Source organism: Odocoileus virginianus, chromosome 17 (genome assembly GCF_023699985.2).
Source record: "Odocoileus virginianus isolate 20LAN1187 ecotype Illinois chromosome 17, Ovbor_1.2, whole genome shotgun sequence".
Classification (NCBI taxonomy): Eukaryota; Metazoa; Chordata; class Mammalia; order Artiodactyla; family Cervidae; genus Odocoileus; species Odocoileus virginianus.
The window spans coordinates 17,157,494-17,182,376 of NC_069690.1; the positions used below are offsets into that span (position 1 = coordinate 17,157,494).

General features: G+C 44.2%; 1 long non-coding RNA gene across 7 annotated transcripts in view; it reads left to right on the forward strand.

Moving 5' to 3' along the window:
* Positions 1-1,351: 1,351 nt before the first annotated feature.
* LOC110132215 (uncharacterized) overlaps positions 1,352-24,883 on the forward strand; it is a 157,082-nt gene continuing 133,550 nt past the window's right edge. For 2 of the 7 annotated variants that reach the window (XR_011492130.1, XR_011492131.1), the window contains exons 1-3: positions 13,659-14,103; positions 15,756-15,876; positions 22,719-22,943. This is a non-coding gene — a long non-coding RNA (uncharacterized lncRNA). Of the gene's footprint in view, positions 1,379-13,645; positions 14,104-15,755; positions 15,877-22,718; positions 22,944-24,883 lie in introns of those variants that run through there. The other 5 variants (XR_011492132.1, XR_011492128.1, XR_011492133.1 and 2 more) reach the window with 5 other exon arrangements.

Genomic DNA, 24,883 nt, shown 5'->3' on the forward strand with positions numbered 1-24,883 from the left:
AGCTCAGGTGTCACCTGAATGGGTAAACATTTTTTTTAACTTTTAATTTTGTATTGGGGTATAGCCATTTAGCAAACAATGTGATGATAGTTTCAGATGAACAGCAAAGGGACTCAGCCATACATATACATGTATCCATTCTCCCCTAGAGGCTTCCAGGTGGTGCTAGTGGTAAAGAACCTGCAGGAGACATAAGAGACATGGGTTCGATCCCTGGATTGGGAAGATCCCCTGGAGAAGGGAATGGCAACCCGCTCCAGTATTCTTGCCTGGGAAATCCCATGGACAGAGGAGGCTGGCAGGCTACAGTCCATGGGGTCACACAGAGTTGGATAATGAAGTGACTCAGCACAGTACAGCATTCTCTCCCAAACTCCCCTCGCATCCAGGCTGCCACATAACATTGAGCAGAGTTCCCTGTGCTATACAGTAGGTCCTTGTTGGTTATCCATTTAAAATATAGCCTGGAGTAGACATTTGTTTTTATCTGCTCAATATCTCTTTCCTCTTCTAGTAGTAGGGACTTCTCTTGCTCTTGCAAACAATAGTGTGAAGACCTAGCTCTGGCCTAGAGGAATCTCCTTTCTTCTTGGCCAGACTCAGGAGTAGACCTTTGACCCAAGAAACACCAGTCACAGCCCTTTCTGGAATTTGACCTATGGATGATGAGAGAAAGACACTTCGCTTTCCTATGAAGTTTGCTGGATAGGTTGGGATGATTTAGGGTTACGGCTGCTGGTGGTCCTCTTTCCTTCCATGTGGAAAATTCTCTCTGAAATAGAAGTCTGGGAATGTGGAATGAAGGAAAGACCACAGAGATGAGGCAGGAAAGGTGGAAAGAGACTGTCTTCGTGCCAGCTATTTGAGTGCTTGCCTGAACTGGATGATTCAGCCTTTGTCATCAGACAGATTTATATTGAAACAAAAGCAGAATACTATTTTTACCTTTTGGTTTGTCAGAGATCAAAGACATGGGAAAGACTGCTGGTGACGGTTATGGGGAAACAGGCTCTTTTATATGTTATTGGGTAGAGTTTAATTTGGTACAAGTCCTGTAGAAGGCAATCTGGTGTCTATCAAAATTTAAAGTGTACATTTGAAAGAACATCAGTTGCCCTAGCAAAATGTCATTGCTAAGAACAGATCCTTCTGATATTACTGACACATGCGCATGTAGGGTACACTTAAAATGCAAAAACTCCCTGGTGATCCAGTGGTTATACTCTGCACTTTCCCTGCCTGGGGCATGGGATCAACCCCTGGTCAGGAACTAAGATCCCCACATGACATGTGGTGTGGCCAAAAAAAAAAAAAAAAAAAAAAGAAGCAGCAAAAACTCTAGTTCATCTGGAGAGGCCAGAGAACTTGCCCCTGAGAGGTAAGTGCAGGGAGGCCAAATGTTGGTTCTTGAGGAAAATACTAGGGGTCATATCGAAACATTTCAAATGTTTGAAATGATAGGCAAGGTAGGGATCGGTGGCTGGGAATATGATAAGCAAGTCGTTGTATTTATGTTGTATATACACACAGTGGGATATTATTCAGCCATTAAAAAGGGTGAGATGATGCCATTTGCAGCAGCATGGATGGGCCTGGAGATTATTTCTACTAAATGAAGTCAGACAAATACCATATGATGTCACTTATATGTGGAATCTAAAAAAATGAGACAAATGAGCTTATTTGTAAAACAGATGTAGACTCATAGACTTAGAGAATGAATTTATAGTTATCAGGGGGAAAGGGTGAGAGGGAGGGGTAGATTAGGAGTTTGGGATTGCCATGTACACACTGGTCTATTGAAAATAGATAACCAACAAGAACTTACTATAAAGAAAATAAACAAATCAGAAAAGGAACCGAAGATGAGGAAAAGGTCTTTCAAATGAATAAAAATTGATGTAGAAAAGTATTAGAGTCTAACCATTTGTGACTGGAAGCAAGGATGTTGTCATATTTTTAAACAAGACATAGATGGAGAAAAGTCTTATGTAAACTCTAATCTATACTGGTAAAGCCATACTCGGAGAATCATTGATTTGTAACTGCCGTAATTTAAGATGGTCTTTGCCAATCCAAAGCACATATTAATAAAAAGGAGAACAGATTGGATCATTAAAGAGATTCAAAATGCTTTAGATGTAAAATAACTGATATGATTGAGGCTATTTAGAAAAATACTAATGTGAACAATCTAATCTGGAAGAAAAATTATATAAACATTATCTGCTTGTCTTTGTCTTTTGAAGCCAGTCCCTCAGAGGTTGTTGCTATAATAATACATACCTGTCTTTGGGATGGGACAGGGGAGGCCCCCTGGTGCTGCCATGTCTCAGGCCCTATGGGTACCAGTCTATGATGGGCCCCTTCTTCCCCAGAACCTCTGCTCTCATCTCCCTGCCCACTGGCCTTGTGTTCCCAGCTGGCGTCAAGGGCCTCTTGTCCCACTGGGTCAGAGAGGACAAGCACAGAAGGTCTATCCTGATCAGGTGGGTACCCCAGAAGAGCTTCCTTTCCCCATGATCCTGATCCATCCACTTCTCCACTCTCTTGGATTAATGAAGTACGGGTCAGTTGGACCCTCAGCAGTCACCCTTTGTTCACGGTCAGGGCTTGTGAGAGATGTGAGCAAATCCATCTCTTCGAAAGTCAGTGTCTCTGCTGGCTCATTGGCAAAGAAGCCACCTGCCAACGCAGGAGACTTGGATTCAGTTCCTGGTTCGGAAAGATGCCCTGGAGCAGGAAGTGGCAACCCACCCCAGTATTCTTTCCTGGGAGACCCCATGGACAGAGGAGACTGCCAGGCAGTGTTCTACTGTCCCTACAGTTCATGGGGTCTCAAAAGAGTCAGACACGACTTAGTGATTGAGCACGCATGGATTTAGAAAAGGAGAGCTCAAGAAAGCAATTACAACTGTTTTAAAAGTTCTTGAGTAACTAACTCTGATGAACAATAGGGATGCTTGTCAACTTCTGAGGAAAAAGTGGATTAAACTAGGACCAAAGGGTGAATGTGGGGGGGAAAAAAAACAGAAGCAAGTCAGAAAATACAAAGCCAGAGAAGATAACGGAGTTAATTGCATTCATCCGGGCATAAGATGATCTTGAGCTAGGCTGACAGTAGACACAGTGAGGAAGAAAGCAAGACTTACAGGGACTTCCCTGGTGGCCCAGTGGTTAAGAATCTGCCTTCCAATGCAGAGGACCCAGGTTTGATACCTGATCAGGGAACTAAGATCTCACACGTTGCCTAGGAACTAGAGAGCCTGGACATTCTAGAGCCTGTGTGCTCCACAAAAAGAAAAGCCTGAATGTGCTACAGTGAAGACCTAGCACAGCCAAAATAAAAATAAATAAATAAAATTAACAAAAGAAAAAGAAAGTATTATTAAAAAATGCAGTAGCAGCTTTTTTTTTTTAAAGTGAGTATTGCAAAGAAAGAGTGGACAGGACTTGGTGGCTGGCTGGTTAACTATATTAGTCTGCTTGGGCTGTCATACTTGGTGGCTTTAACAATGCATACCTATCTCCTCAGAGCTCTGGAGGTGGAAGTCCCAGATCAAGGAGCTGGCGGTATTAGTTTCTGGTGAGGTCTCTCTTCTTAATTTGTAGATGGTGACTTCCTGCTCTGTGCTCGCATGGCCTTTATCTTATGTGCACAGAGAGGACTCTGGTGTTTTTTCTCTCCTTACAAGGTCAGCAGTCCTACTGGATCAGGGCCCCACCCTTCTAACTTTATCTAACCTTAATTGTATTTACCTCCTTAAAGGCCCTATATCCAAATATAGCTACACTGGGGGTTAGGGCTTCAGCCTACAAATTTTAGGTAGGCATTTGTTTTTGTTTGTGCCTAGTCACAAACCCTTTGGACTGTAGACCCCAGGCTTCTCTGTCCATGGGATTCTCCAGGCAAGAACACTGGAGTGGTTGCCATTTCCTCCTCCAGAGGATCTTCCCAACCCAGGGGTTGAACCTGCATCTCCTCTACGTCCATCATTGCAGGTGGATTCTTTACCTGCTGAGCCACCGGGGAAGTCCAATGGTGGGGTGGCTACACAATTCATTCCATAACACTAATGAACTAAAAATAGGATTTGGGGATAGGCTAATTCACTTAATTTGTTTGGGTATTTTTTGGGGCGGGGGGCTCTAAAGAGAGTTTTGTATTCTTGTGTATATGTGAATTTAAAAATTCTGGTCTTTTCACTTATCCTTACAAGCATTCGTTTATTGCTAAGTAGTGTTCATAACTCATTTTTCAAGATTATGTCTCATTCCTGGTAGTACCTTCTTATTATTCCTGGTCTTTATCTTAACTAGTTTCCCTTGGCTAGATAAACAGCTGCAAGCCCTACACACAATCCAGTATTAAGCTAACTTGGTTGCTACTTATTCATGCTGTTTCTATGTGTCCCCCCCCCGGAATCTGATATGTCCCTCACTGTACTTCTAGCATGATCTGTCACTCTTAACTTCTGGACCATGAGGGAAGTTCCTAGACGTCCCTCTTGATCATCTAGTTTTATCCAAGTTGGGTTATCAGAACACTTCCGTGTGCATATTTGACTGCCACTAGACCATGAGTATGGTTTTTCCAGTGGTCATGTGTGGATGTGAGAGTTGGACTGTGAAGAAAGCTGAGTGCTGAAAAATTGATGCTTTTGAACTGTGGTGTTGGAGAAGACTCTTGAGAGTCCCTTGGACTACAAGGAGATCCAACCAGTCCATCCTAAAGGAGATAAGTCCTGGGTGTTCATTGGAAGGACTGATGCTGAAGCTCAAACTCCAATACTTTGGCCACCTCATGTGAAGAGTTGACTCATTGAAAAAGACCCTGATGCTGGGAGGGATTGAGGGCAGGAGAAGGGGACGACAGAGGATGAGATGGCTGGATGGCATCACCAACTCGATGGACATGAGTTTGAGTAAACTCCGGGAGTTGGTGATGGGCAGGGAGGCCTGGCATGCTGCGATTCATGGGGTCGCAAAGAGTTGGACACGACTGAGCGACTGAATTGAACTGAACTGAACTGAGACCATGACTCATTTCTATAGCTTCTTCACTGGCTCATGGCCCGATGTGTAGACCCAGAGACACATCCAAGTTTCTCCATATCCAAATCCTGGCTCTGTCATGTCCAAATTCTAGGGTCCAAATGTCCAAATGTCCAGGGCCCATGACCCTAGATAAGTCATTTGTTTCCTCAGACATAAAATTGAGAAAATAATAGTATTATATCTAGTTCAACTGACTATCCTGTATAACATGTATTACGCATGATTTTATGTAAAAGTCACTTCACCAGGTCCCAGGACATAAGTGCTTAATAAGTTTTAGCCATTTTGCTGATGGTGACCACGACTAGCACTCTGGAAATGTTTGTTGAATGATTGCCACTTTGCTCATGCACAGACGGAAGGGTGCAATGGTTTTCCTTTCTCCCCTTGTGATCCCCAGCCTCCTGTCTAGAACTTCTTACCACACATGCCTGTCTCCCAGCCCTGACTCAACATAGCCCCAGAGTGAGACGCTTTGAAATGCTTAAGTTTCCCTCTTGGCAGCTTGAGTAGGTTTGCCCTGAAGGTGTTCTAGCTTCCTCCCAAGAACCAACTTCGTGGGTTTGATTGACGTTTCCAAGTACAACAGATGTCCTGACTCACCTGGGTTGGCACCTGCTGAGGGAGTCTATAGGAGCCAGAAATGTGTTCCTTGCTCATAGCCAGGACCTCTGCAATGCCTTCAGGCCTGCCCCTACTGTCAGAGGATCCCATGACAAGAAGACAAAATACCAAGGCTCAAATACCCTCTGTCCAAATATTTAAAAGTTGTGAATCACTGTTGGTGGGAATGCAAACTAGTACAGCCACTATGGAGAACAGTGTGGACGTTTCTTAAAAAAACTGGAAATAGAACTGCCATATGACCCAGCATTCCCACTTCTGGGCATTCACACTGAGGAAACCAGATCTGAAAGAGACACGTGCACCCCAATGTTCATCGCAGCACTGTTTATAATAGCCAGGACATGGAAGCAACCTAGATGCCCATCAGCAGACGAATGGATAAGGAAGCTGTGGTACATATACACCATGGAATATTGCTCAGCTGTTAAAAAGAATTCATTTGAATCAGTTCTAATAAGATGGATGAAACTGGAGCCCATTATACAGAGTGAAGTAAGCCAGAAAGATAAAGAACATTACAGCATACTAACACATATATATGGAATTTAGAAAGATGGTAACGATAACCCTATATGCAAAACAGAAAAAGAGACTCAGATGTATAGAACAGACTTTTGGGCTCTGTGGGAGAAGGCGAGGGTGGGATGTTTCGAGAGAACAGCATGTATATTATCTATGGTGAAACAGACCACCAGCCCAGGCTGGATGCATGAGACAAGTGCTCGGGCCTGATGCACTGGGAAGACCCAGAGGAATCGGGTGGAGAGGGAAGTGAGATCGGGATGGGGAATACATGTAACTCCATGGCTGATTCGTGTCAATGTATGACAAAACCCACTGCAATGTTGTGAAATGGTTGGCCTCCAACTAATAAAAATAAATGAAAAAAAAAAAAAGTTGTGAATCAGGCTAGCAAAGTGCTAAATGTATTCCATCCTCCTACCCTGACAAATGCACCCTCCTAATGGCAAGCTCAAAAAAAAATATGCATACCTATGCATAAAAATACATGGACAACGATGTCATTACTATTATTGAAATTTGCAAAACAGTAAATATGACTGAATTTAACTGTAATTGTTTCTGTCTGGATGCTCTGTAGGTTGGCCAGAGATGTTTGAGTGAATATAATAAAATATTTAAAATTAAAATTGTTTTTATATATGTTTCCCAAGAATTGATTTTGAGCTTTTAGAAGAAAAATATATTAAAATGAAAAAGTATCCACAACCCCCCATTTATTTAGATCTTTAATGTTTTCCAAAAGTTTCATTATTTTCTCTGTAAAGCATTTACATAGTTTTGGTTAGATTTATTCATTTCAGTTAATATTTTTGGCATGATTATCTTGTTAATAATTACCTTTTCATTTGTTACTGATGGTAGAAAGTCATTGACTTTTGTATATTAACTTTTTATTCATCCACCTTGCTAAACTTTTATTACAATTAATAATTTCTCTATAGATTTTTGTGTTTTCTGCATAGCAATAATATACAAGAATAATAAATGTTTGATTCATTTTTTCCAATCCCTATACTTTTAGTTCTCTCCTTTTCCTCCAATATAATTTTGAATTCAGATATTAGCAGGTATTCTCTTTTTGTCTTTAAAGAGAAAACATTCAGTGTTTCACAGTAAATAGGATTTTTGTTGTCAACTTTAGGAGGTTGAGGAGATTCTACTAGCTTTCTAAGGCTTTTTTAAATATTTTTTTTAAAATCATGAATGAATATTTAAACTTATCAAAACTTTCCCTTTACTGAGATGATCATATTTTTTTCCTTTAAATCTTTGAATTATATGAATTGGCCTTTTAACATTAAATAGTCTTGGATTCCTGCAAAGACAAACTTGGTCAAGCTTGTTTGATACATTGCTGGAACTAACTTGGTAATTTTTAAAGAAGAGTTTTGTGTCTGTGTTCATCTGTGAAATTGTCTTGTAAGTTTTGTGTAGCGTTCTTATCAGTTTTGGTATTAATTTTGTTACACTTTTTATTTATTTTTGGCTGTGCTGGGTCTTCAATGCTCTGCAGGCTTTCCTTAGTTGCAGTGAGTGGGACTACTCCCTAGTTGCGGTGCATGGGCTTCTCATTGCGGTGGCTCCTCCTGTTGTGGACCACAGGCTCTAGCGTGTGCAGGCTTTCGTAGTTTGTGGCTCCCCGGGCTCCAGAGCACGGGCTCAATAGTCGTGGCGTAAGGGCTTAGTTGCTCCTCGGTATGTGGGATCTTCCCAGGTCAGGGATTGAACCCGTGTCTCCTGAATTGGCAGGCAGATTGTTTAGCACTGAGCCACCAGGGAAACCCTGGTATGAATTACAATACCAAAAAAAAAAAAAAAAAAAATCCAAAAGTGTTTCTTCATTTACTATAATTTAAAGAATTAATATTGGAGTTTAAATATTGGAGTTATTTGATCCTTGAATGATAGAAGTTAGTAGTAAAACCATCTGAACCTGGTTTTTTTTTGTGGTGAGATGTTAATCTACTATTATGATTTCTTCAAAGGTTATAGGGTTATTCAGATCTTAAATTTCTTCTTGAGTCAGCTCGTTTTTTTAGGAATTTGTACATTTGCTTTTAAGTTTTCAAATTTATTAGCATAAAATTGTGCGTAATATTCTCCATCTTTTCAATCTATATGGCATCTGCAGTTATATGCTATTTTTCATTCCTAATATTATGCCTTATGTTATTTTTTTCTTGATTTATGTTGCCAGAGGTTTGTTAGTGTTATTAATCTTTTAAAATAGCATAATTTTTGTTTTGTTGATTCTTCGGTATATGTTTATTTTTCATCATTCTGTGTTCTTATTTGTATTATTCCCTTTCTTACAACTTTCTTTGGGTTTGTTCTACTATTAGTTTTTCAGTCTTTTTTAAAAAACTTATTATGTAATAAAAACGTAAAAGTATACATTCCTACTACTACCATACTGCTTTAGGTTAAAAAAAAATTTTTAACATGTAGTATTATTGTTACTGTAGAGTTCTAAGTATTTTTAAAATTCCTGGTTTATTTTATTTAAAAAATTATTTGTTTATCTATTTGGCTGTAGTGGGTCTTTAGTTTCGTCATGAGAACTCTTAGTTGTGGAATGTGGGATCTATTCCCCGACCAGGGGTGAAACCTGGGTCCCCTGCATTGGGAATGCAGAGTCTTAGCCACTGGACCACCAGGGAGGCCCTTCCACTGATTTCTTATTTAACCCATGACTTTTGAAAATGTGCTCCTTAATTTCCAAACACATTTCCCCCCTAGTTTTGTAATTTATTTTAAATTTAATTATACCATTAGAAAAAGTGACAGGAAGCCAAACGTTTGAAATTTGTTAAGGTTTGAATATAATTAAATTTCCTAAGTGTTCCATGTATTTCTGAAAATACTTAAGTAAACCTTTTATTATGTTTTTCCAGTGTTTCTTTACAATGTTAAAATAATTTTGGTGAGTTCTTCACTTGAGTTCACAACCATGTCCCTAGTGGAAAGGTTTTCAGTTATTGGTTGGGTCAGTGGAGTTGCTTCTGGGGCTTTAGGAGGGCTGTATCTGCTATAGCCTCCACTTAGCGAGGGCTCCCTGCCAAGCACTTTGCATGGTTTCTCTTTCAGCCCTCATGATACCATCAGGAGGTAGGAAATATGACTCCTATTTTAAAGCTAAGGAAATTGAGGCTCGGATGAAAGCAAATCACATCCTTAAGGCTGTACTGAGACTCGAACCTGGGTGTGTCCAGTCCTAGACTTGTATTCTGCTGTCCTGGTGTGAATCAAACTGAATAGGAGGCCATAGTTCCACTTCATTTTCCCCAGGGTACCCTGTCCTGGGCTCCTTGCAGAGGGTCTCAGCCATCAACTAGATTGTCCTTGTGTTCAGGGTCTGGGGCTACCTCAACATTCTTTTTGGATTTTAACCCAAAACAGAGCCTTGGGTATGTTATAGACACTCATCCTGGGGAGAACCCATGTGTTGCATGTTCTTGTACACATCCATGCACACGTGTGCCAATGGCCCGGTGCCAGAATCAAGGGATCATAGAGGGCCACCAGCCTTCTCTCTTCCTACTCTCCTTCCCCTCTCTCACCATCTCTCAGCCCTCCACATCCACCAGAGAATGGATGCTTCCTACTCTGAGGGAAGCACGGCTAAGCATCCCAAGAGAAATCATAGTGATTATCTTGCTCTGGGCCAAGGCGATTTCCGGAAGTCACTTTTGGGACTTGTCCCAACAGTATGATTACAACTAGGTCTAAAAAAAAAATTCCTGTAAAGAAGAAAAGAAAGGGGATTATGAATTTTTTCTTTACTTTCAAATCTTTCTATGATGTGGTTTTCTTGTGTTTATAATTAAAAGTGATGAAAAATACAATGAATTGCAGAAAGTGTGTGTTGCTTTTCTACATGAGAAACTCCTGCAGGCAGCTCAGCTTTGCTTCCTGTAAGTAGTAACACTGCATCACAAAAGAGGTGTTTTTTGGGGTGGGTTGTAGTTATTTTGTTTCATTATTTTAAAATTCATTTATTTTTAGCTATGCTGGGTCTTTGTTGCTGTGCTGGGCTTTCTTTAGTGGCAGGGAGCAGGGCTACCTTCCTTGTGGTGTGTGGGCTTCTCATTGCGGTGACATCTCGTTACAGAGCGCAGGTTCTAGGGTGTGTGGGCTTCAGCAGTTGTGGTAGATGGGTTTAGTTGCTCCACGGCATGTGAAATCTTCCTGGACCAGGGATTGAACCCATGTCTTCTGCATCAGCAGGCAGACCCCTATCCACACTGTTCCACCGGGGAAGTTTAACACAGTTTTAAAAATTCTTTTTTTATTGTGGTAAAATCTACAAAACCATTGTAACATTTTTAAGTGTTCAATTCAGTGGCATTAAGTACATTCTCACTGTTGTGCAACCATCACCACCATCCATTTCCAAAATTTTTCTCATCCCAAACTGAAGCTCAGTACTCATTAAATACTAACTCCCCATTCTCTCCTCCCTCCAGCCCTTGGTAACATCTATTTTACTTTTGGTCCTTATGAACTTGACTATTCCAGGTACTTCATATAAGTGGAATCATACAGTGTGTATCCTTTTATATCTGGCTTATTTCACTTAGCATGATGTCTTCAAAGTTCACCTGTGTTACAGTGTGTATTGGAATTTCCTTCTTTTTTTTTTAAAGCCTGAATAATATTCCATAGTATGAATATGCCACCTTTTGTTTATCCATTCATCTGTCAGTGAACTTTTGGATTGTTTCTACCTTCCAGTTATTGTGAATAATGCTGCTCTATGAATACATGGGTGTACAAATACATGTTTGAGTCTCTACTTTCAATTCTTTGGCCTGTATACCTAGAAGAGCAATTGCTACCGAGGCGGTTTTTAGAACTCATTTTTGGGACCTTCCCAGAAATTATTTTGGATTTCCTAAGCTATGGCCACTTTTTGTCCTTTGAATGTGATTTTTTAGAAATTGCTAGCAGTTTTATTGCTTTGTTGTTTGGTTGCCCAGTTGTGTTTGACTGTTTTGCAATCCCATGGTCTGCATGTAGCTCGCCGGGATCCTCTGTTCATGGGATTTCCCAGGCAAGAATACTGGAGAAATTAGCCATTTCCTACTCCAGGGGATCTTCCCGATCCAAGGATGGAACCCGTGTCTCCTGCAAGTCTTCTGCATTGGTGGGCATATCCTTTACCTCTGAGCCACTAGGGAAGCCACTAGCAGTTTTGGAAGCCTTAAAAATCAATTTAAAAATGTTTTATTAAAGCAAAGCTGAGAAGTAAGGACATGAATCTCCCTTTCCTGATGAAAGGTCTGCCCGGGGTATAGAAGAGTAGTCCCAGGGCCAGGATTCAAGCTCAGATCTGTCTGAGCTCAAAGCCATGCTTGGTCAAATACCTTGTTCTCTTTGTTGAAAGCAATTTGTTGGGCTGTCAAATTGGGAAATGCCATTTTGGATCAAAAAGGTATGATATGAAGACTGATTTTCAAATGTTCATTATAAAGGTTTTCCATCGAGGACTGGGGTGGAGTAAGTGGGAGGGAGGCTCTAGAGGGAGGAGATATAGTTCCTCTGTTCATGGAATTCTCCAGGCAAGAATACTGGAGTGGGTAGCTGTTCTCTTCTCCAGGGACATATATATTAGTGAGTGAAAGTTGCTCAGTCGTGTCCGACTCTTCGTGATATCATGGACTATACAGTCCATGGAATTCTCCAGGCCAGAATGCTGGAGTGGGTAGCTGTTCCCTTCTCCAGGGCATCTTCCCAACCCAGGGATCCAACCCAGGTCTCCCGCATAGCAGGCAGATTCTTTAGCAACTGAGCCACCAAGGGAAGCCTGATAAATAAGACTGGTAAATATATAATTATGACTGATTCTAGTTGTATGGCAGAAACAAACACTACATTGTAAAGCAATAATCCTCTAATTAAAAAAAATTAATTGAAAAATGTTTTCCAATCAAGAAGAAAATAAATAATCAAGGTCTAAAATTTGGAACGTAGAGAAAAGCAGAAAGAAAAGTTACCCATGGCCCTGCCACTGACTGTCAATCAATTGCATACCTCTGTACAACGTTTAATTGCATTTTTCCTACAGTGCAGTTTACTTGATCATGCCAGGCCCAGAAAAGACAGGCATTTAGTAACCTTGGCGAATGCTGAGCCTTTCATTTATAACGATTTACAGTGTTAGGAGATGGGAGGGGGCGCGGCCGCCGCTGATCCGCAGCGCTCGAATCTCCCTTCAAGAAAGAACCTGTGTTCCTTTCAGCTGCGAAGAACGCGGTTAGCTGATCGCCTCCAGCAGCAGCTCCTCAGCCAGCTTCAGGCTCCTCCCCGACAGCCCCCAAACCAATGTCTGAGCGTGGTGGAGCTGCCAGCACCTACCATTTCTGCCCCTTTGGCAGCCCCTTTGATAGGCAACTTTTTCACCTCCCATTGCGTGCCCAAGACTCTGCGTGATCTGCGCTGTGGTCTGAGAAGATCCCGGCCTTTTTTCCTTTCTCTCTGTCTTTCGTTACACAAGATAGGGTCTGCATGGCCTCCGGAAAGCTTTCCCTGCTCCGTCTTGCCTCCTCACTCTTTATCTTTCACAGTTATGGCTCTCCAACAAATCTTTCACTTCGAACTCCAGCTCTGTACCTGTGCATTTTTTGTGTGCTCAGTCGCTAGGTTGTGTCAGATGACCCCACTGACTGTAACCCACCAGGCTAAAGTCCATGGACTTTCCAGGCAAGAATACTGGAGTGGGTTGCCATTTCCTTCTCCAGGGGATCTTCCCCACCCAGGGATCAAACCCTCGTCTCCTGCATCTCCTCCTGCATTAGCAGGCGGATTTACCACTGTGCCACCTGGGAAGCCCAGCTCTGGGTCTGCTATTTCCTAAGCCCATCATCTGCTTCCTGGAGGACCCAGATGGATAGAGGTGGTGACTACTGATGGAAAGGTCTATGTCTGTTTCTGAAATTTTATTCCTTTTTTGGAAAGCTAAGCATAGAATTTCTACACCAGGCAATGTTCAACATACCATCAATTCTGGGCTTTACTCAGTTCGGTTCAGTTCAGTCGCTCAGTCGTGTCCGACTCTTTGTGACCCCCATGGACTACAGCATGTCTGGCCTCCCTGTCCATCACCAACTCCCAGAGTTTACCCAAACTCGTGCCCATTGAGTCGGTGATGCCACCCAACCATCTCATCCTCTGGGCTTTATACAGAGCATGAAAGGGTTTTTTTGTTTGTTTTTTTTTTAAATAAAAATTGAGTTTTCGACCAGATGGCCAGAGCCGGGAGCCCCGAAGTCTGAGTTCAGCGCCCCCGGAGGCCTGGGAACCATGATTCTGGAACCTTCGGACCTGCTGTCGGAGAGAAAGGGGCCAGGGCTTAAGGCTCGGGCTCTGAGGGTGGTGCTTCTCGGGCTGAGGGGTGGGGCTTAGGGAGGAGCCTATGCTGGTGGGGGCAGGGCCTGGGTGGAGGAGGAGCCTGAGGAGGGGTTTGGGTGGAACAGCTGAGCCAGAGACGGGTCCAAGGAGAGGAATCCCTGGGGTTGAGTTTGTCCAATGAGCAACGAGGGGGCAGAAGGCGGGGCCTCAGAAATTCTAGAACCAGTGAAGCTGGGTGGAAGATTGGGAAGATGACACTGAAAAACAGGGGTGTGGGTTTATGGTTGGGGCCCTGCCGGTTAGGGTGGGGAGATAAGAAAAAAGTTTTCTGAGTATTTTCCTCAATCAAATCTTATGTCTTAGTCTTTTAAGAAGCACAAAATGGTGGACTAATGGTAAGAACTCTGAGAAACCACAGAAGAAAGACTAATGAAAGAAAGCAACGTGGAGAGCAGATTCTGTGGTAACAAAGATGACAGATTAAGACCGACACAAGAAGGGGATGATTAGGAGCAAGGCAGCTGCTTTCCAGAAGTCCTGACGGTGAGTAATCAATAAAGTGTGATGAATGTAGAAGAACAGAACATAGTAAAAATGTGTTACAGTGGAGTGTTTTGCAATGCAAGTGAGTGTGAATTAAGCACTAAACACATAAAATGAATATATGAAAGTAGTGGTATCTGTTGTAACTCAGGCCACTGCAGGAGCTTTTAAGAGCTGCTAATAAAATAATAATGCATTTTATTTATCTGACTCTGGAAACACAACAGACCATTTCCAGGCGGCCATGCAGCTCTCCTCCCACGGTCAGGCAGGCCAGATACAGAGCTGGAGTTATAACCTTCCTTTTCATGCAGCCTGGTGAGCAGCTCTTGCAGTAAGCTGTGTCTCAGGCTGGTTGCAAGGAGGGCTTCCCAGGTGGTTCGGTGGTAAAGAATCTGCCTGCCAATGTGGCGTTGGATTCATGGGTTGGGAAGATCCCCTGGAGTAGGAAATGGCAACCTACTCCCGCATTCTTGCCTGGAGAATCCCATGGACAGAGGAGCCTGGTGGGCTACAGCCCGTGGGGTCACTAAGAGTTGGGCGCAGTTAACACCCATGCAGGCTGATGAAGGCATGTACCTCCTGACTGCAGCTCTGCCTGTGACACCTGCAGCTGCCCGCTGGGAAGCAGGGGCTCTGTTCTGCTCTTGTCATGAATGCCCAGCACTTGTGTCTAGGGCCTCAGTGACATTCTCCTCACTGGTCCTTTTACTTCCTTGATACAAAAAACCACGTTCAGGCTCCCTCCTTCTCCTGCACCCCAGTTAGCCCAAGAACTGCATCTTTGCCTGGCTTAGGGGTTCTCAGCCTGACTGCCCCATTCACTAACACCCAGGCTGCATGCCTGACCATTGAACACAGAACATCTAGAGGTGGGGCCAGGTGGCAGCATTTTAAAAAAACTGCCCATGTGATAACAATGTGTGACCAAAGTTAAGAATCTCTGGCTTAACTAAACCCATTTCCTTGATGGAAGGAGATAGGAAGGGTACCCTTCCTACAGATTTTGCCCCAGGCCCATTCACTGGCCACATCACTGCCGTTGAAGACAGAGCCAGGTCACCCTCATCTTGCCCCGCTATCTTGTCCTCGATGAAATAAAATTAATTTTTTTTGGTGGAAGATCCTTAGATTTCGTACTTTCCGCATTCCCATGTGTGTGTGTGTGCTAAGTCGCTTCAGTCATGTTCCACTCTTTGCTGACGCTCTGGACTGTAGCCTGCCAGACTCCTCTGTCCATGGAATTTTCCCAGCAAGAATACTGAAGTAGGTTGCCTTCCCCTCCTCTAGTGGATCTTCCCAGTGGATTCTTTGCCACTAGCATCACCTGGGGCATGGGCCTCCCATGGTAAAGAATGGTAAAGAATTCTACAGTGCAGGAAACTCGAGTTTGATCCCTGGGTTGGGAAGATTCCCCTTGAGAAGGGAATGGCAGCCCACTCCAGTATTTTTACCTGGAGAATTGCATGGACAGAGGAGCCTGGCAGGCTACAGTCTGTGGTATCGCAAAGAGACAGACACGACTGAGTGTGACTAACTCACTTTTTTACTTCCAGCTGGGTGGTAGTAGGGGGTCAAGAGAGCAGTGGAGGTAGAGGGCGGCTGCAGCGGCTCAGTTTCAAACTAGGGAGTGAACTTCTACACTTTTCCAGCCTGGAGTTCCTTCCAGGCAGAGACGCCAGGGAGGAACATCCAGTGAGACCATTTGGATGAGCACACGCACGATCGACTAACCTCACAGGCTTGGATCAAACTCTGCGGCAGAAGCAACAGGTACGGGCTGGACCAATAGGTTCCCTTGAGTGTGTAGTTCAAGTTAAATTTTTTTTTTTTTAAGAGTCTGCTGGGTGTTTTTCAGACCCTTGTATATTTATTTATGTAGGCTGCTCTGGGTCTTCGTTGCTGGGCTTAGGCTTTCTCTAGAGGCAGCGAGCAGGGGCTACTCTGTATTGCGGTCCACTGGCTTCTCTTGTTGCAGAGGACAGACCCAGAGGCTGTGGGCTCCGTAGTTGCAGTTTGAGGGCTCTCCAGTGCAGACTCAGTAGTTGCGGCGCAGCGGTGTGTGGGCTCTTTCAAGACCAGCTATCAAACCGGTGACCCCAACATTGCAAGGCAGTTTCTTAACTGCTGGATCACCAGGGAAGCCCCAGGTTAATTCTTTATCATGCACGGTTCAGATGATCTCTCTCTTGACCTCCACTTATGGCATAAACTCCTCTCAAACTCCTCCCAGAACTTTCCTTAGTGTAGTACCAGCTGGACTCTATGTGGCCCCGTCTGGGATGACTGTTTACTTTCTTTGTATGTGGCTTTTCTCATTATAATATCAGACTTAGAGTGAGGGCTTGTTGCCAGGGCTACTGGATACAGGGCATATGCTGTTTTAGCCTGACCTTATTTAGCTACACTTCCCCTTTGTTCCAGCCTCTTCCAGGCCCCTTGCTATTGTGGTCCCCCCAAAACAGGCTGATGTTTCTCTTTTTATAATCACTGTTTCTCCACAGGTTCTTCTGGATGTTTGCCCTGAGTTCACTTTCTATTTCTGTTGACTGATACCGTCTTCCTCCTCCAGTATGAATTACTGACTCTGAGCAATGAGGTCACCCATCACCCACCTCCCAGGTTATTGCGAGGAGTAATTGAGATAACGTGTGTAAGCACCAGGCACATTGTAAACACTTATACAAATTAGCTATAATTATGTAAACAACAGTCATCCTGCATGGTATGAGCTCTGATAGCAGGAAGTATGAAGTATACCAGGAATTGTCCAGTACACTGAGAAATGTTAAACAGTGGCTGGTGACAACTGCTGTGTGTCTTGGAGTCCGGCACCCCCACCCATTCCCTTTATTTACTTATTCACTAAACGTTCGTTGAGATCAGCAGTGGTCATTTGATATATTCACAGCTGCCTAGTGTCTTTTTTTTTTTAATTGTGGCCAAATACATATAAGATGTACCATCTTAACCATTTTTAAGCATGAGTTCAGTGGTATCAAGTACATTCACATTATTGTGTAACCGTCGCCACCAACCATCCACAGAACTCTTTTCATCTAGTGCTGCCCGGTGTCTTTGTGTATCTGGGGGAATTCCTCTTCTGTCTTCCCAGTGAGGAAGTCAGAAGCCACACTCCCACCTGCCCTAGGACTGGGATGCAGGCCTGTGACCCGGCTCCACCCGTCAGATGCATCCATGCGGGCCTTGCTTCAGATGGGAGCCACAGGAAGAAGCAGGCTTGGGTGAGGCTGCCATGTTTGCTGGTGTGGATGGAGCACAGGTGCCCAGCTTTTGGTGGTGGCGGCTGCCGTGATGGTGCGTCGCAGAGGTGGCAAAGTCAAGCTCCTGATGCAGAAGTGAAAACAGTGCTGGCTGTGGTAGTGACTGCAGCTGGGCTGGTTCCTGAAGCTTATAGAGCTTGTCATGGCTGGTAGTTTCCTCTTGGGCCATGGTTTTGGGTGTTACTTCTAGGTGTTTCGTCTCAAATCTCCTCCTGAATAAATTTTCTTTTTCTGTTTAGTCAGCTGGGTAGTAGAACCATACCAGTCCCCAGCAACCTCAGTCTTGAATGGCATCATGAGGTGGACGTTAACAGTCTGGCCCAGGTTCCTTTTACAGTCTCTTCTCCAGCTCTCTCACACGGTAAAGTGTCTGCCTACAATGCAGGAGACCAGGGTTCAATCCCTGGGTTGGGAAGATCTCCTGGAGGAGGAAATGGCAACCCATTCCAGTATTCTTGCCCGAAAAATCCCATGGACGGAGGAACCTGGTAGGCTACAGTCCATGGGGTTGCCAAGAGTCAGACTGAGCGACTTCACTTTCTCTTTCTTTCTCCAGCTCTCAGTGAAGACCAGGCCTCAGTTTCTCATCTTCTGTGAGTATTGCCTGAATAAGACCACAGAGCTTCCTAAGGATAAATTTTTTTTTTTTCTTTGTACAGGATAGTGACATCCTTGACTAGTGCAAGAAGCTTTTCTCTCCCACTCTGCAGAGTACCACTTACTCACACAGATAACCTTTCCCTGCATCTCATAGATTCATCTGGTTCCTCGGAGCCACAGCTGTCTCTACCATCTCCATAGCTACAGGAATGTTTGCTTTATGTCTTCACAGCTGTGAGACACATAGAGTGGATTTGTCATCAGATAAAAGGCTGTCTTCTCTAGAGGCAAATTCAACTCTGGTAACATAGAGACCTGCTTGAAGCTTTGAAAATATAGGCTCCTTGCTGCTCTTAGCTTCTGCCTTTCCTATTGAAAGGATCTTGGGACTTGTAGCTAACATTTAATCTCAGAGTATCCCTGTGTTTTTCTCTGTTAAAGGTTGAATTGTCTTCCCCAAGATTCAGATGTTGGAAGTCCCAACTCAGAGTGGATATTTGAAGACAGGGTCTTTAAAGAGGCGATTAAGTTAATATGAGGTCATGCACGTGAGCCCTATGCCCTGTAATTGTTCTGATAAGACGAGGTGATCAGGACACAGACACATACAGAGGGAAGAGCTTGTGAAGACACAGGGAGAAGATTCCCATCTACAAGCCAAGCAGAGAGGCTTCAGAAGGAAGTTAACCCTGCCAACAGCTTGGACTTCCAGCCTCTGCAATTGTAAGAAAACAAATTTCTGTTGGTTAAGCTACCCAGGCTGTGGTGCTTTGTTACGTCAGCTGGAGCAGACTAATACCCCTCCCCCTCAGCAGGCTTTGCCTGAAGCCTTGCCATTCCTTTTCTTAAAGTTTGGGCTTTTTATTTAAATGTCTTTGCCCATTTCTAAAATTGCCTCAGGAGGGGCATTGAAGGGCAGTGAGGACAGAAGGGACACCATTCTAGCCAGCCACTCTGGCCACGGATTAACGCGTGCGCGCTCAGGCTCTTGGTCTTGTCTGACTCTCTGTGACCCCATGAACTGTAGTCCGCCAGGCTCCTCTGTCCACAGGGTTCTCCAGGCAAAAATACTGGAATGGATTGCCATCTCCTCCTCCAGGGGATCTTTTCAACCCAGGGAACAAACCTGTATCTCCTGCATTATGGTCAGATTCTCTACCCGCTGAGCCACCAGGGAATCCCCAGCCAAGAATGAAGCAGAGATATTCTTCTCTTTCACGTCTGATTTCACTAAATCAACTTAAAGCTACCGTGTCCAGTGTGGGTGCCACTAAACCACAGGTGGCTCTTCTTGGGCACCTGAAATGTGGTTTGTTCGAATTGGGATGAAATTCCCAATGTAAGTGTGAAAGTGTGTATGTAAGTGTGAAATACATAAAGATTTAGTTGAAAAAAATGCAAAAATCTTATTAGTAATTTTTATATAGATTACATATTAAAATATATTTTGGATCAATTGCCTTAAATATAGTTATAAAACCAATTTCACCTGTTTCTTTTTACTTTGAAAGTGGTTACTAGAAAATTCAAGATTACATAGTTAGCTCATATCATATTCCATGCATTACCTGCAGAGGAGCCTGGTGTGCTATGTATAGTCCACGGGTTTGCAAAGAATCAGACACGGCTTAGCGACTGAACAACAACGACAAACTGTATTTCTAATGGATAATGCTGCTCTAAAGAGGGTCTGGGCCTTGCCACCCAGCTACTAGCCAGCTCTCTTGTGTTTAATCAGCAGTCACAACATACTTAGGCCATAAAGTAAAGATGAGGCTTGGCCTGGGCCCTTGAGAAGAATCTCAGTCTCTAACCCCGGTTGCAGAAACACCCTAGTGAGTGCCCAGTTTGTGTTCTCATCCTCATTGAATGATGACCTCTAAGCCCGGACCTTTATACTTTTGTCCTTTTGCGTGGTGGTGATCATTAGCTACTTTCAGACCTCTGACCCCTTCTCCATGGCTGGTAATGTCCATCTTAACCTCTCTTTCCCTTGGCTCAGGATTTCCTAGAGCAGACATTTAAAAAAAAATTAAAATATAGTTGATTTATAATGTTGTGTTAATTATTTCTGTACAGTAAAGCGACTCATTTATATACATATATACGTTCTTTTTCATATTTTCTATTATGATTTCTTACAGGATATTGAATATAATTCCCCACACTATACAGTAGGACCTTGTTGCTTATCCATTCTATATATACTAGTTTACATCTGCTAATCGCAAATTCCCAATCTATCCTTCTCCTACCCCACTCCCTCTTGGCAATCACCAGTCTCTTCTCTATGCCAACGGTTGTGTTTCTGTTTCATATATAGGTTTATTTGTGTTATGTTGTAGATTCTACATATAAATGATATCATGTGGTGTTTGTCTCTTTTTGACTTACTTCACTTAGTAGGATAATCTCCAGTTGCATCCCTGTTGCTACAAACGGCATTATTTCATTCTGTTTTATGGCTGAGTAGTATTCCATTGTCGGAGAAGGTGATGGCACCCCACTCCAGTACTCTTGACTCTTGCTAGAAAATCCCATGGACAGAGGAGCCTGGTAGGCTGCAGTCCATGGGGTCTCGAAGAGTCAGACATGACTGAGCGACTCCACTTTCACTTTTCACTTTTATGCATTGGAGAAGGAAATGGCAACCCACTCCAGTCTTCTTGCCTGGAGAATCCCAGGGATGGGGTCGCACAGAGTTGGACACGACTGAAGTGACTTAGCAGTAGTAGCAGCAGCGGCAGTATTCCATTGTATATATATGCCACATCTTCTTTATCCATTCATCTGTTGATGGACACTTAAATTGTTTCCATCTTTTGGCTACTATTAATAGTGCTGCTATGAAGATAGGGGTGGGTGTATCTTTTTGAATTATAGTTTTGTTTACATATATGCCCAGGAGTGGGATTGCTGGATCATGTGATAATTTTATTTTTAGTTTTCTAAGGAACCATCATACTGTTTTCCACAGTGGGCGCACCAACTTAAATTCCCACCAACAGCGTAGGAGGCAAGAACAGACTTCTCATGCCCTCTCCCCAGGCTCTGCTGAGTGTCTGCTGACACTCATGGCCCTCCCTGTCTGCCTCTGCGAAACTTCACCCAGAACTGATCGTGGGGGTCTGGCCACGGGTTGCCTGGTCTTCGTTGAGCTCTTGTTCAGAGCACTTGACACTGGCCTCAGCCCTTGGGATCAGGAGAGAAGGCCAGGAAAAAGGAAATCCCCTTCCTCGAAGGAACCGCACTTCATTTTGAATTCATCTCTTGGACAAACCAACGCAGAGTCCAGCCTCCCCAACTCGACCCGGTTTGACCAACTTCTGACCTTGCCTGTGAAGTTCTTCCAAACTGTCGTTCAACACAGATAACTCAGCTTTCACGTGATGCATTTTTGAGGCCCAGGGGAAATGTTGCAAATGCTGGGAATGTGTGAACTGAGGAAATCGAATTAAGAGATATAGATCTAGAAAATGTGGAAATGGCAGACAAAGGGAGGCCAGACTCTTCTGGTGGCCCCTGCGGAGAGCCTGACAGTACGGGAGGCCTTGTGTCCCTTCAGATTCCTGTCTGTGATTTTCCAGCCCCCAGACACTCTGCTCTGAGGCTCTGGGTCATGACATTTCATCTCTAGACCTTCCTAAACATGTCTTCCTATTCCTGCCTTTGTACCTTTGCTTAAACCATTTTTTCTTCCCAGGATGCCTGACCATCCCACGTCTGCTCATTCAAATATACAAGTCTGTCCTTTCCATCTGAGTTCAAATACTACTTCTCCTTGAAATATTTACTCAGGATTAATAGCTGGAAATGATGTGTCCCTTTTGGGGACAACTTGTTTCTGATTACCTAATGTCCCTTCCCTTCGGCTTTATGTCATGGTTTTTGTTTTCCACATTTCTTCCACGACTGGCGGGGGGGGGGGGGGGGGGGGGGGGGGGTGGGTCCTGGGGGTTAGAATTGTGCTCTATCGCTCTGTCTGTCTCCAGTTGGGCCAAGCACTCTGTCTGGCCCTGATGCCTGCATCTTTGTTATTTTAAAAAAATATTTAACTGCACTGGGTCTTAGTTGCAGCATGTGGGATCTAGTTCCCTGACCAGGGATTGAATCTTGGTGCTCTGCGTTGGAAGCACGGACTCTTAGCCACTGGACCACCAGGGAACCACTGATTTTCGTTACAGTTACCTCCATCCTAGCAATTCCTGCTCTGTTTTATGTGTATGTGTCTCTCTGCCTTGATAAACTATAAATATCCATTGAATGTTTACCAGCTACAAGCTACCAGGGTGGCAGATAAACCAGCCAGAGTCCCAGTCCTTTTGGTGAGCTCAGACTAGGGGTACAGACAAGTCATGGGCAGCATTGTTGTAAGTGGACTGGCAGATGTGTGTCCAGGGATCCGGGTGGAACAAAGGGCAGAGGTCAGTTCTGCTCTTCAGCAGAATTAGCTCAGAGCAGGTCTGGAAGCATAAGGAGAGTCAGGGGAGGGTTGGATTCTTGGGGGAGGAACTAGATATAGTCTGCAGGGTGAGACAGACCACTCCACATAGCTTGGGGAAAAAAAAAGTGGGGATGGCTATCTTATCAGCTTGTATCTCAGTCCTTGCTGCAGAGTGGACGTGTAGAAAAGGTTGATGCCCTGGTGGTCTGACCAACTGAATGAATGAACTCAGGGTTCTTGTGGGTGGGGACCCACACTCATTTATCTCTGTTGTTTTCTTTTTTTAGTGAAGGACGGAGGAGCCTGGCATGCTACAGTCCATGGGGAGTCGGGCACGAGTTAGAAACTGAACAGCAACAGATGAGTCTCAGTCTCACACACACTGGAGGATGCACTGCTTTAGCCCAGTGGGTCTCAACCCTAGCTGCTTCATAGGATCACCTGGGAGCTTTTCAAAGGCCTGGGGCAGGGCCTCTTATCCATTCTTCTTAAGAGCACTCAGGATAATACTGGTATGTACTTTGGATGGAGAGCTGCTCTGAGGACCTCTGATTATGGCCTTCTGGTACCTAGTTGGTATGTCACCCCGGGTGAGATTCTCAGCATCCCTCACGTCACCCCTTGTGGGTCAGTGTTTCTCACATCTTGCTGTGCATTTAGTCACCTGTGTGTGGGGGTGAGTTTAAACTTTCAATACCCAACTGCCCACCAAGATCGATTAAATCAGACGCTAACTGGGAGAGGAAGGGAGTGGAGAAGTTGAGACTGATTGTTTTAAAGTCTTCTTAAAAAAAAAAAATTACTTTTGGCTGTGCTGGGCTGTGTGTGGGTTTTCTCTAGTTGTGGACAGTGGGGGCTCCTCTCTAGTTGCAGTGTGAAAGCTTCTCATTGCAGTGACTTCTCTCATTGTTAAGGCCCCTGGAACTCGTGTGGACAGGAAGCCCAGCAGTACTGATGCACTTAGAGCTGAAGCAGTCATAAACCTCTGGTGGTATGTGGAAGGACAGAATTTTTTGCAGCCTCAGCTCTGAGAGTCAGGATTGAGCACACCTGCCAGGTTCAGTAAACCTGTGATTCTGCCTTAAAAAATTCCTGCATGAGCCCTTCTTGTCAGATGCTCTCCCTGGGCCATCATCTCATTATTTATTCAGCATTTTTATAACTGATCCATCAGCCCAACTGTAAAAGTGCCAAGGAGAAAACTTTGTTTTTAATGATTATGCATCTCTTTGGCTTTGTTACCACAATTTCTGGGGGAGCAACAATTACCTTGTGTCTGGCTGATCTGCCTCTGAGTGCAGCGTCCTTCCAGTTGGTTTAAAGAGACCATCATTCTCTGGGACCGTTGCCTACTGCATGCTAATGTGTGGCCTCCAGCTGGGACTTGGGAATCTCAGGCAGGATGTCTGGTTTAGGAATTGCTTCATCTATGCATGTGTGTATTTGGTGAATCTTTGAGGATCTTCTATGTGCCCGGCCCTGTGCTGGGAGCTGGAGATGGTGTGGCAAGTTGCCTCTTGGGAAATATGTTCAAAAGCTAAAGAACTGAGAAATAAATGATTAATCCTGGGGGCTGTGTGTGTCAGCCTGGACAGCCTTCTCTAAGGAGGTGACATTTGCCCTGGTTTCTTTTTTTAAATTTTATTTTTGGCAGCAATGGGTCTTTGTTGCTGCACATAGGCTTTCTCTAGTTGCGGTGAGTGGGGGCTACTCTTCACTGTCACGTGTAGGCTTCTCACTGCGGTGGCTTCTCGTTGCAGAGCATGAGCTCCAGGCTCACGGGCTTCAGTAGTTGGGGCACACAGATTTAGTTGCTCTGTAGCATATGGGATCTTTCCAGAGCAGATATTGAACCTGTGTCTCCTATATTGGCAGGTAGATTCTTAACCACAGGACCAGGGAAGTCCTGCTGTGGGTTTTAAAAAGTAAATAGGAGTCTTGCTGAAAAGGTTGTATGGCCTTGTGTGTGCTTAGTTGCTCAGTCGCGTCTTTGCAGCCCCTTGGACTGTAGCCCGCCAGGATCCTCTGCCCATGGGGGTTCTCCAGGCAAGAATACTGGAATGGGTTGCTATGCCCTCCTCCAGGGGATCTGCCCGACCCAGGGATCGAACCCAGGTCTCCCGTATTGCAGGCAGATCCTTTGCCATCTGAACCACCAGGAATTCCTGTATGGCCTTAGGGGCAGGCTTCAACCTGGCCAAATGGTTAGAATCCCAAGCTACATTCCAGACTGTCAAATAAGAACCTTTGGGGGGTGAGATCCAGGTGTCAGTAATTTTTAAAGCTCCCTAAATGGTTTCAAAGTGCAGAGAAGGTTGGAAGCCATGCATTAAGGCAGCAGTTCCTAAACTTTTTGGCACCAGGGATTGGTTTCATGGAAGACAGTTTTTTCATGGATTGGAGTGGGGGATGGTTTTGGGATGATTCAGGCACATTACATTTGTTGTGCACT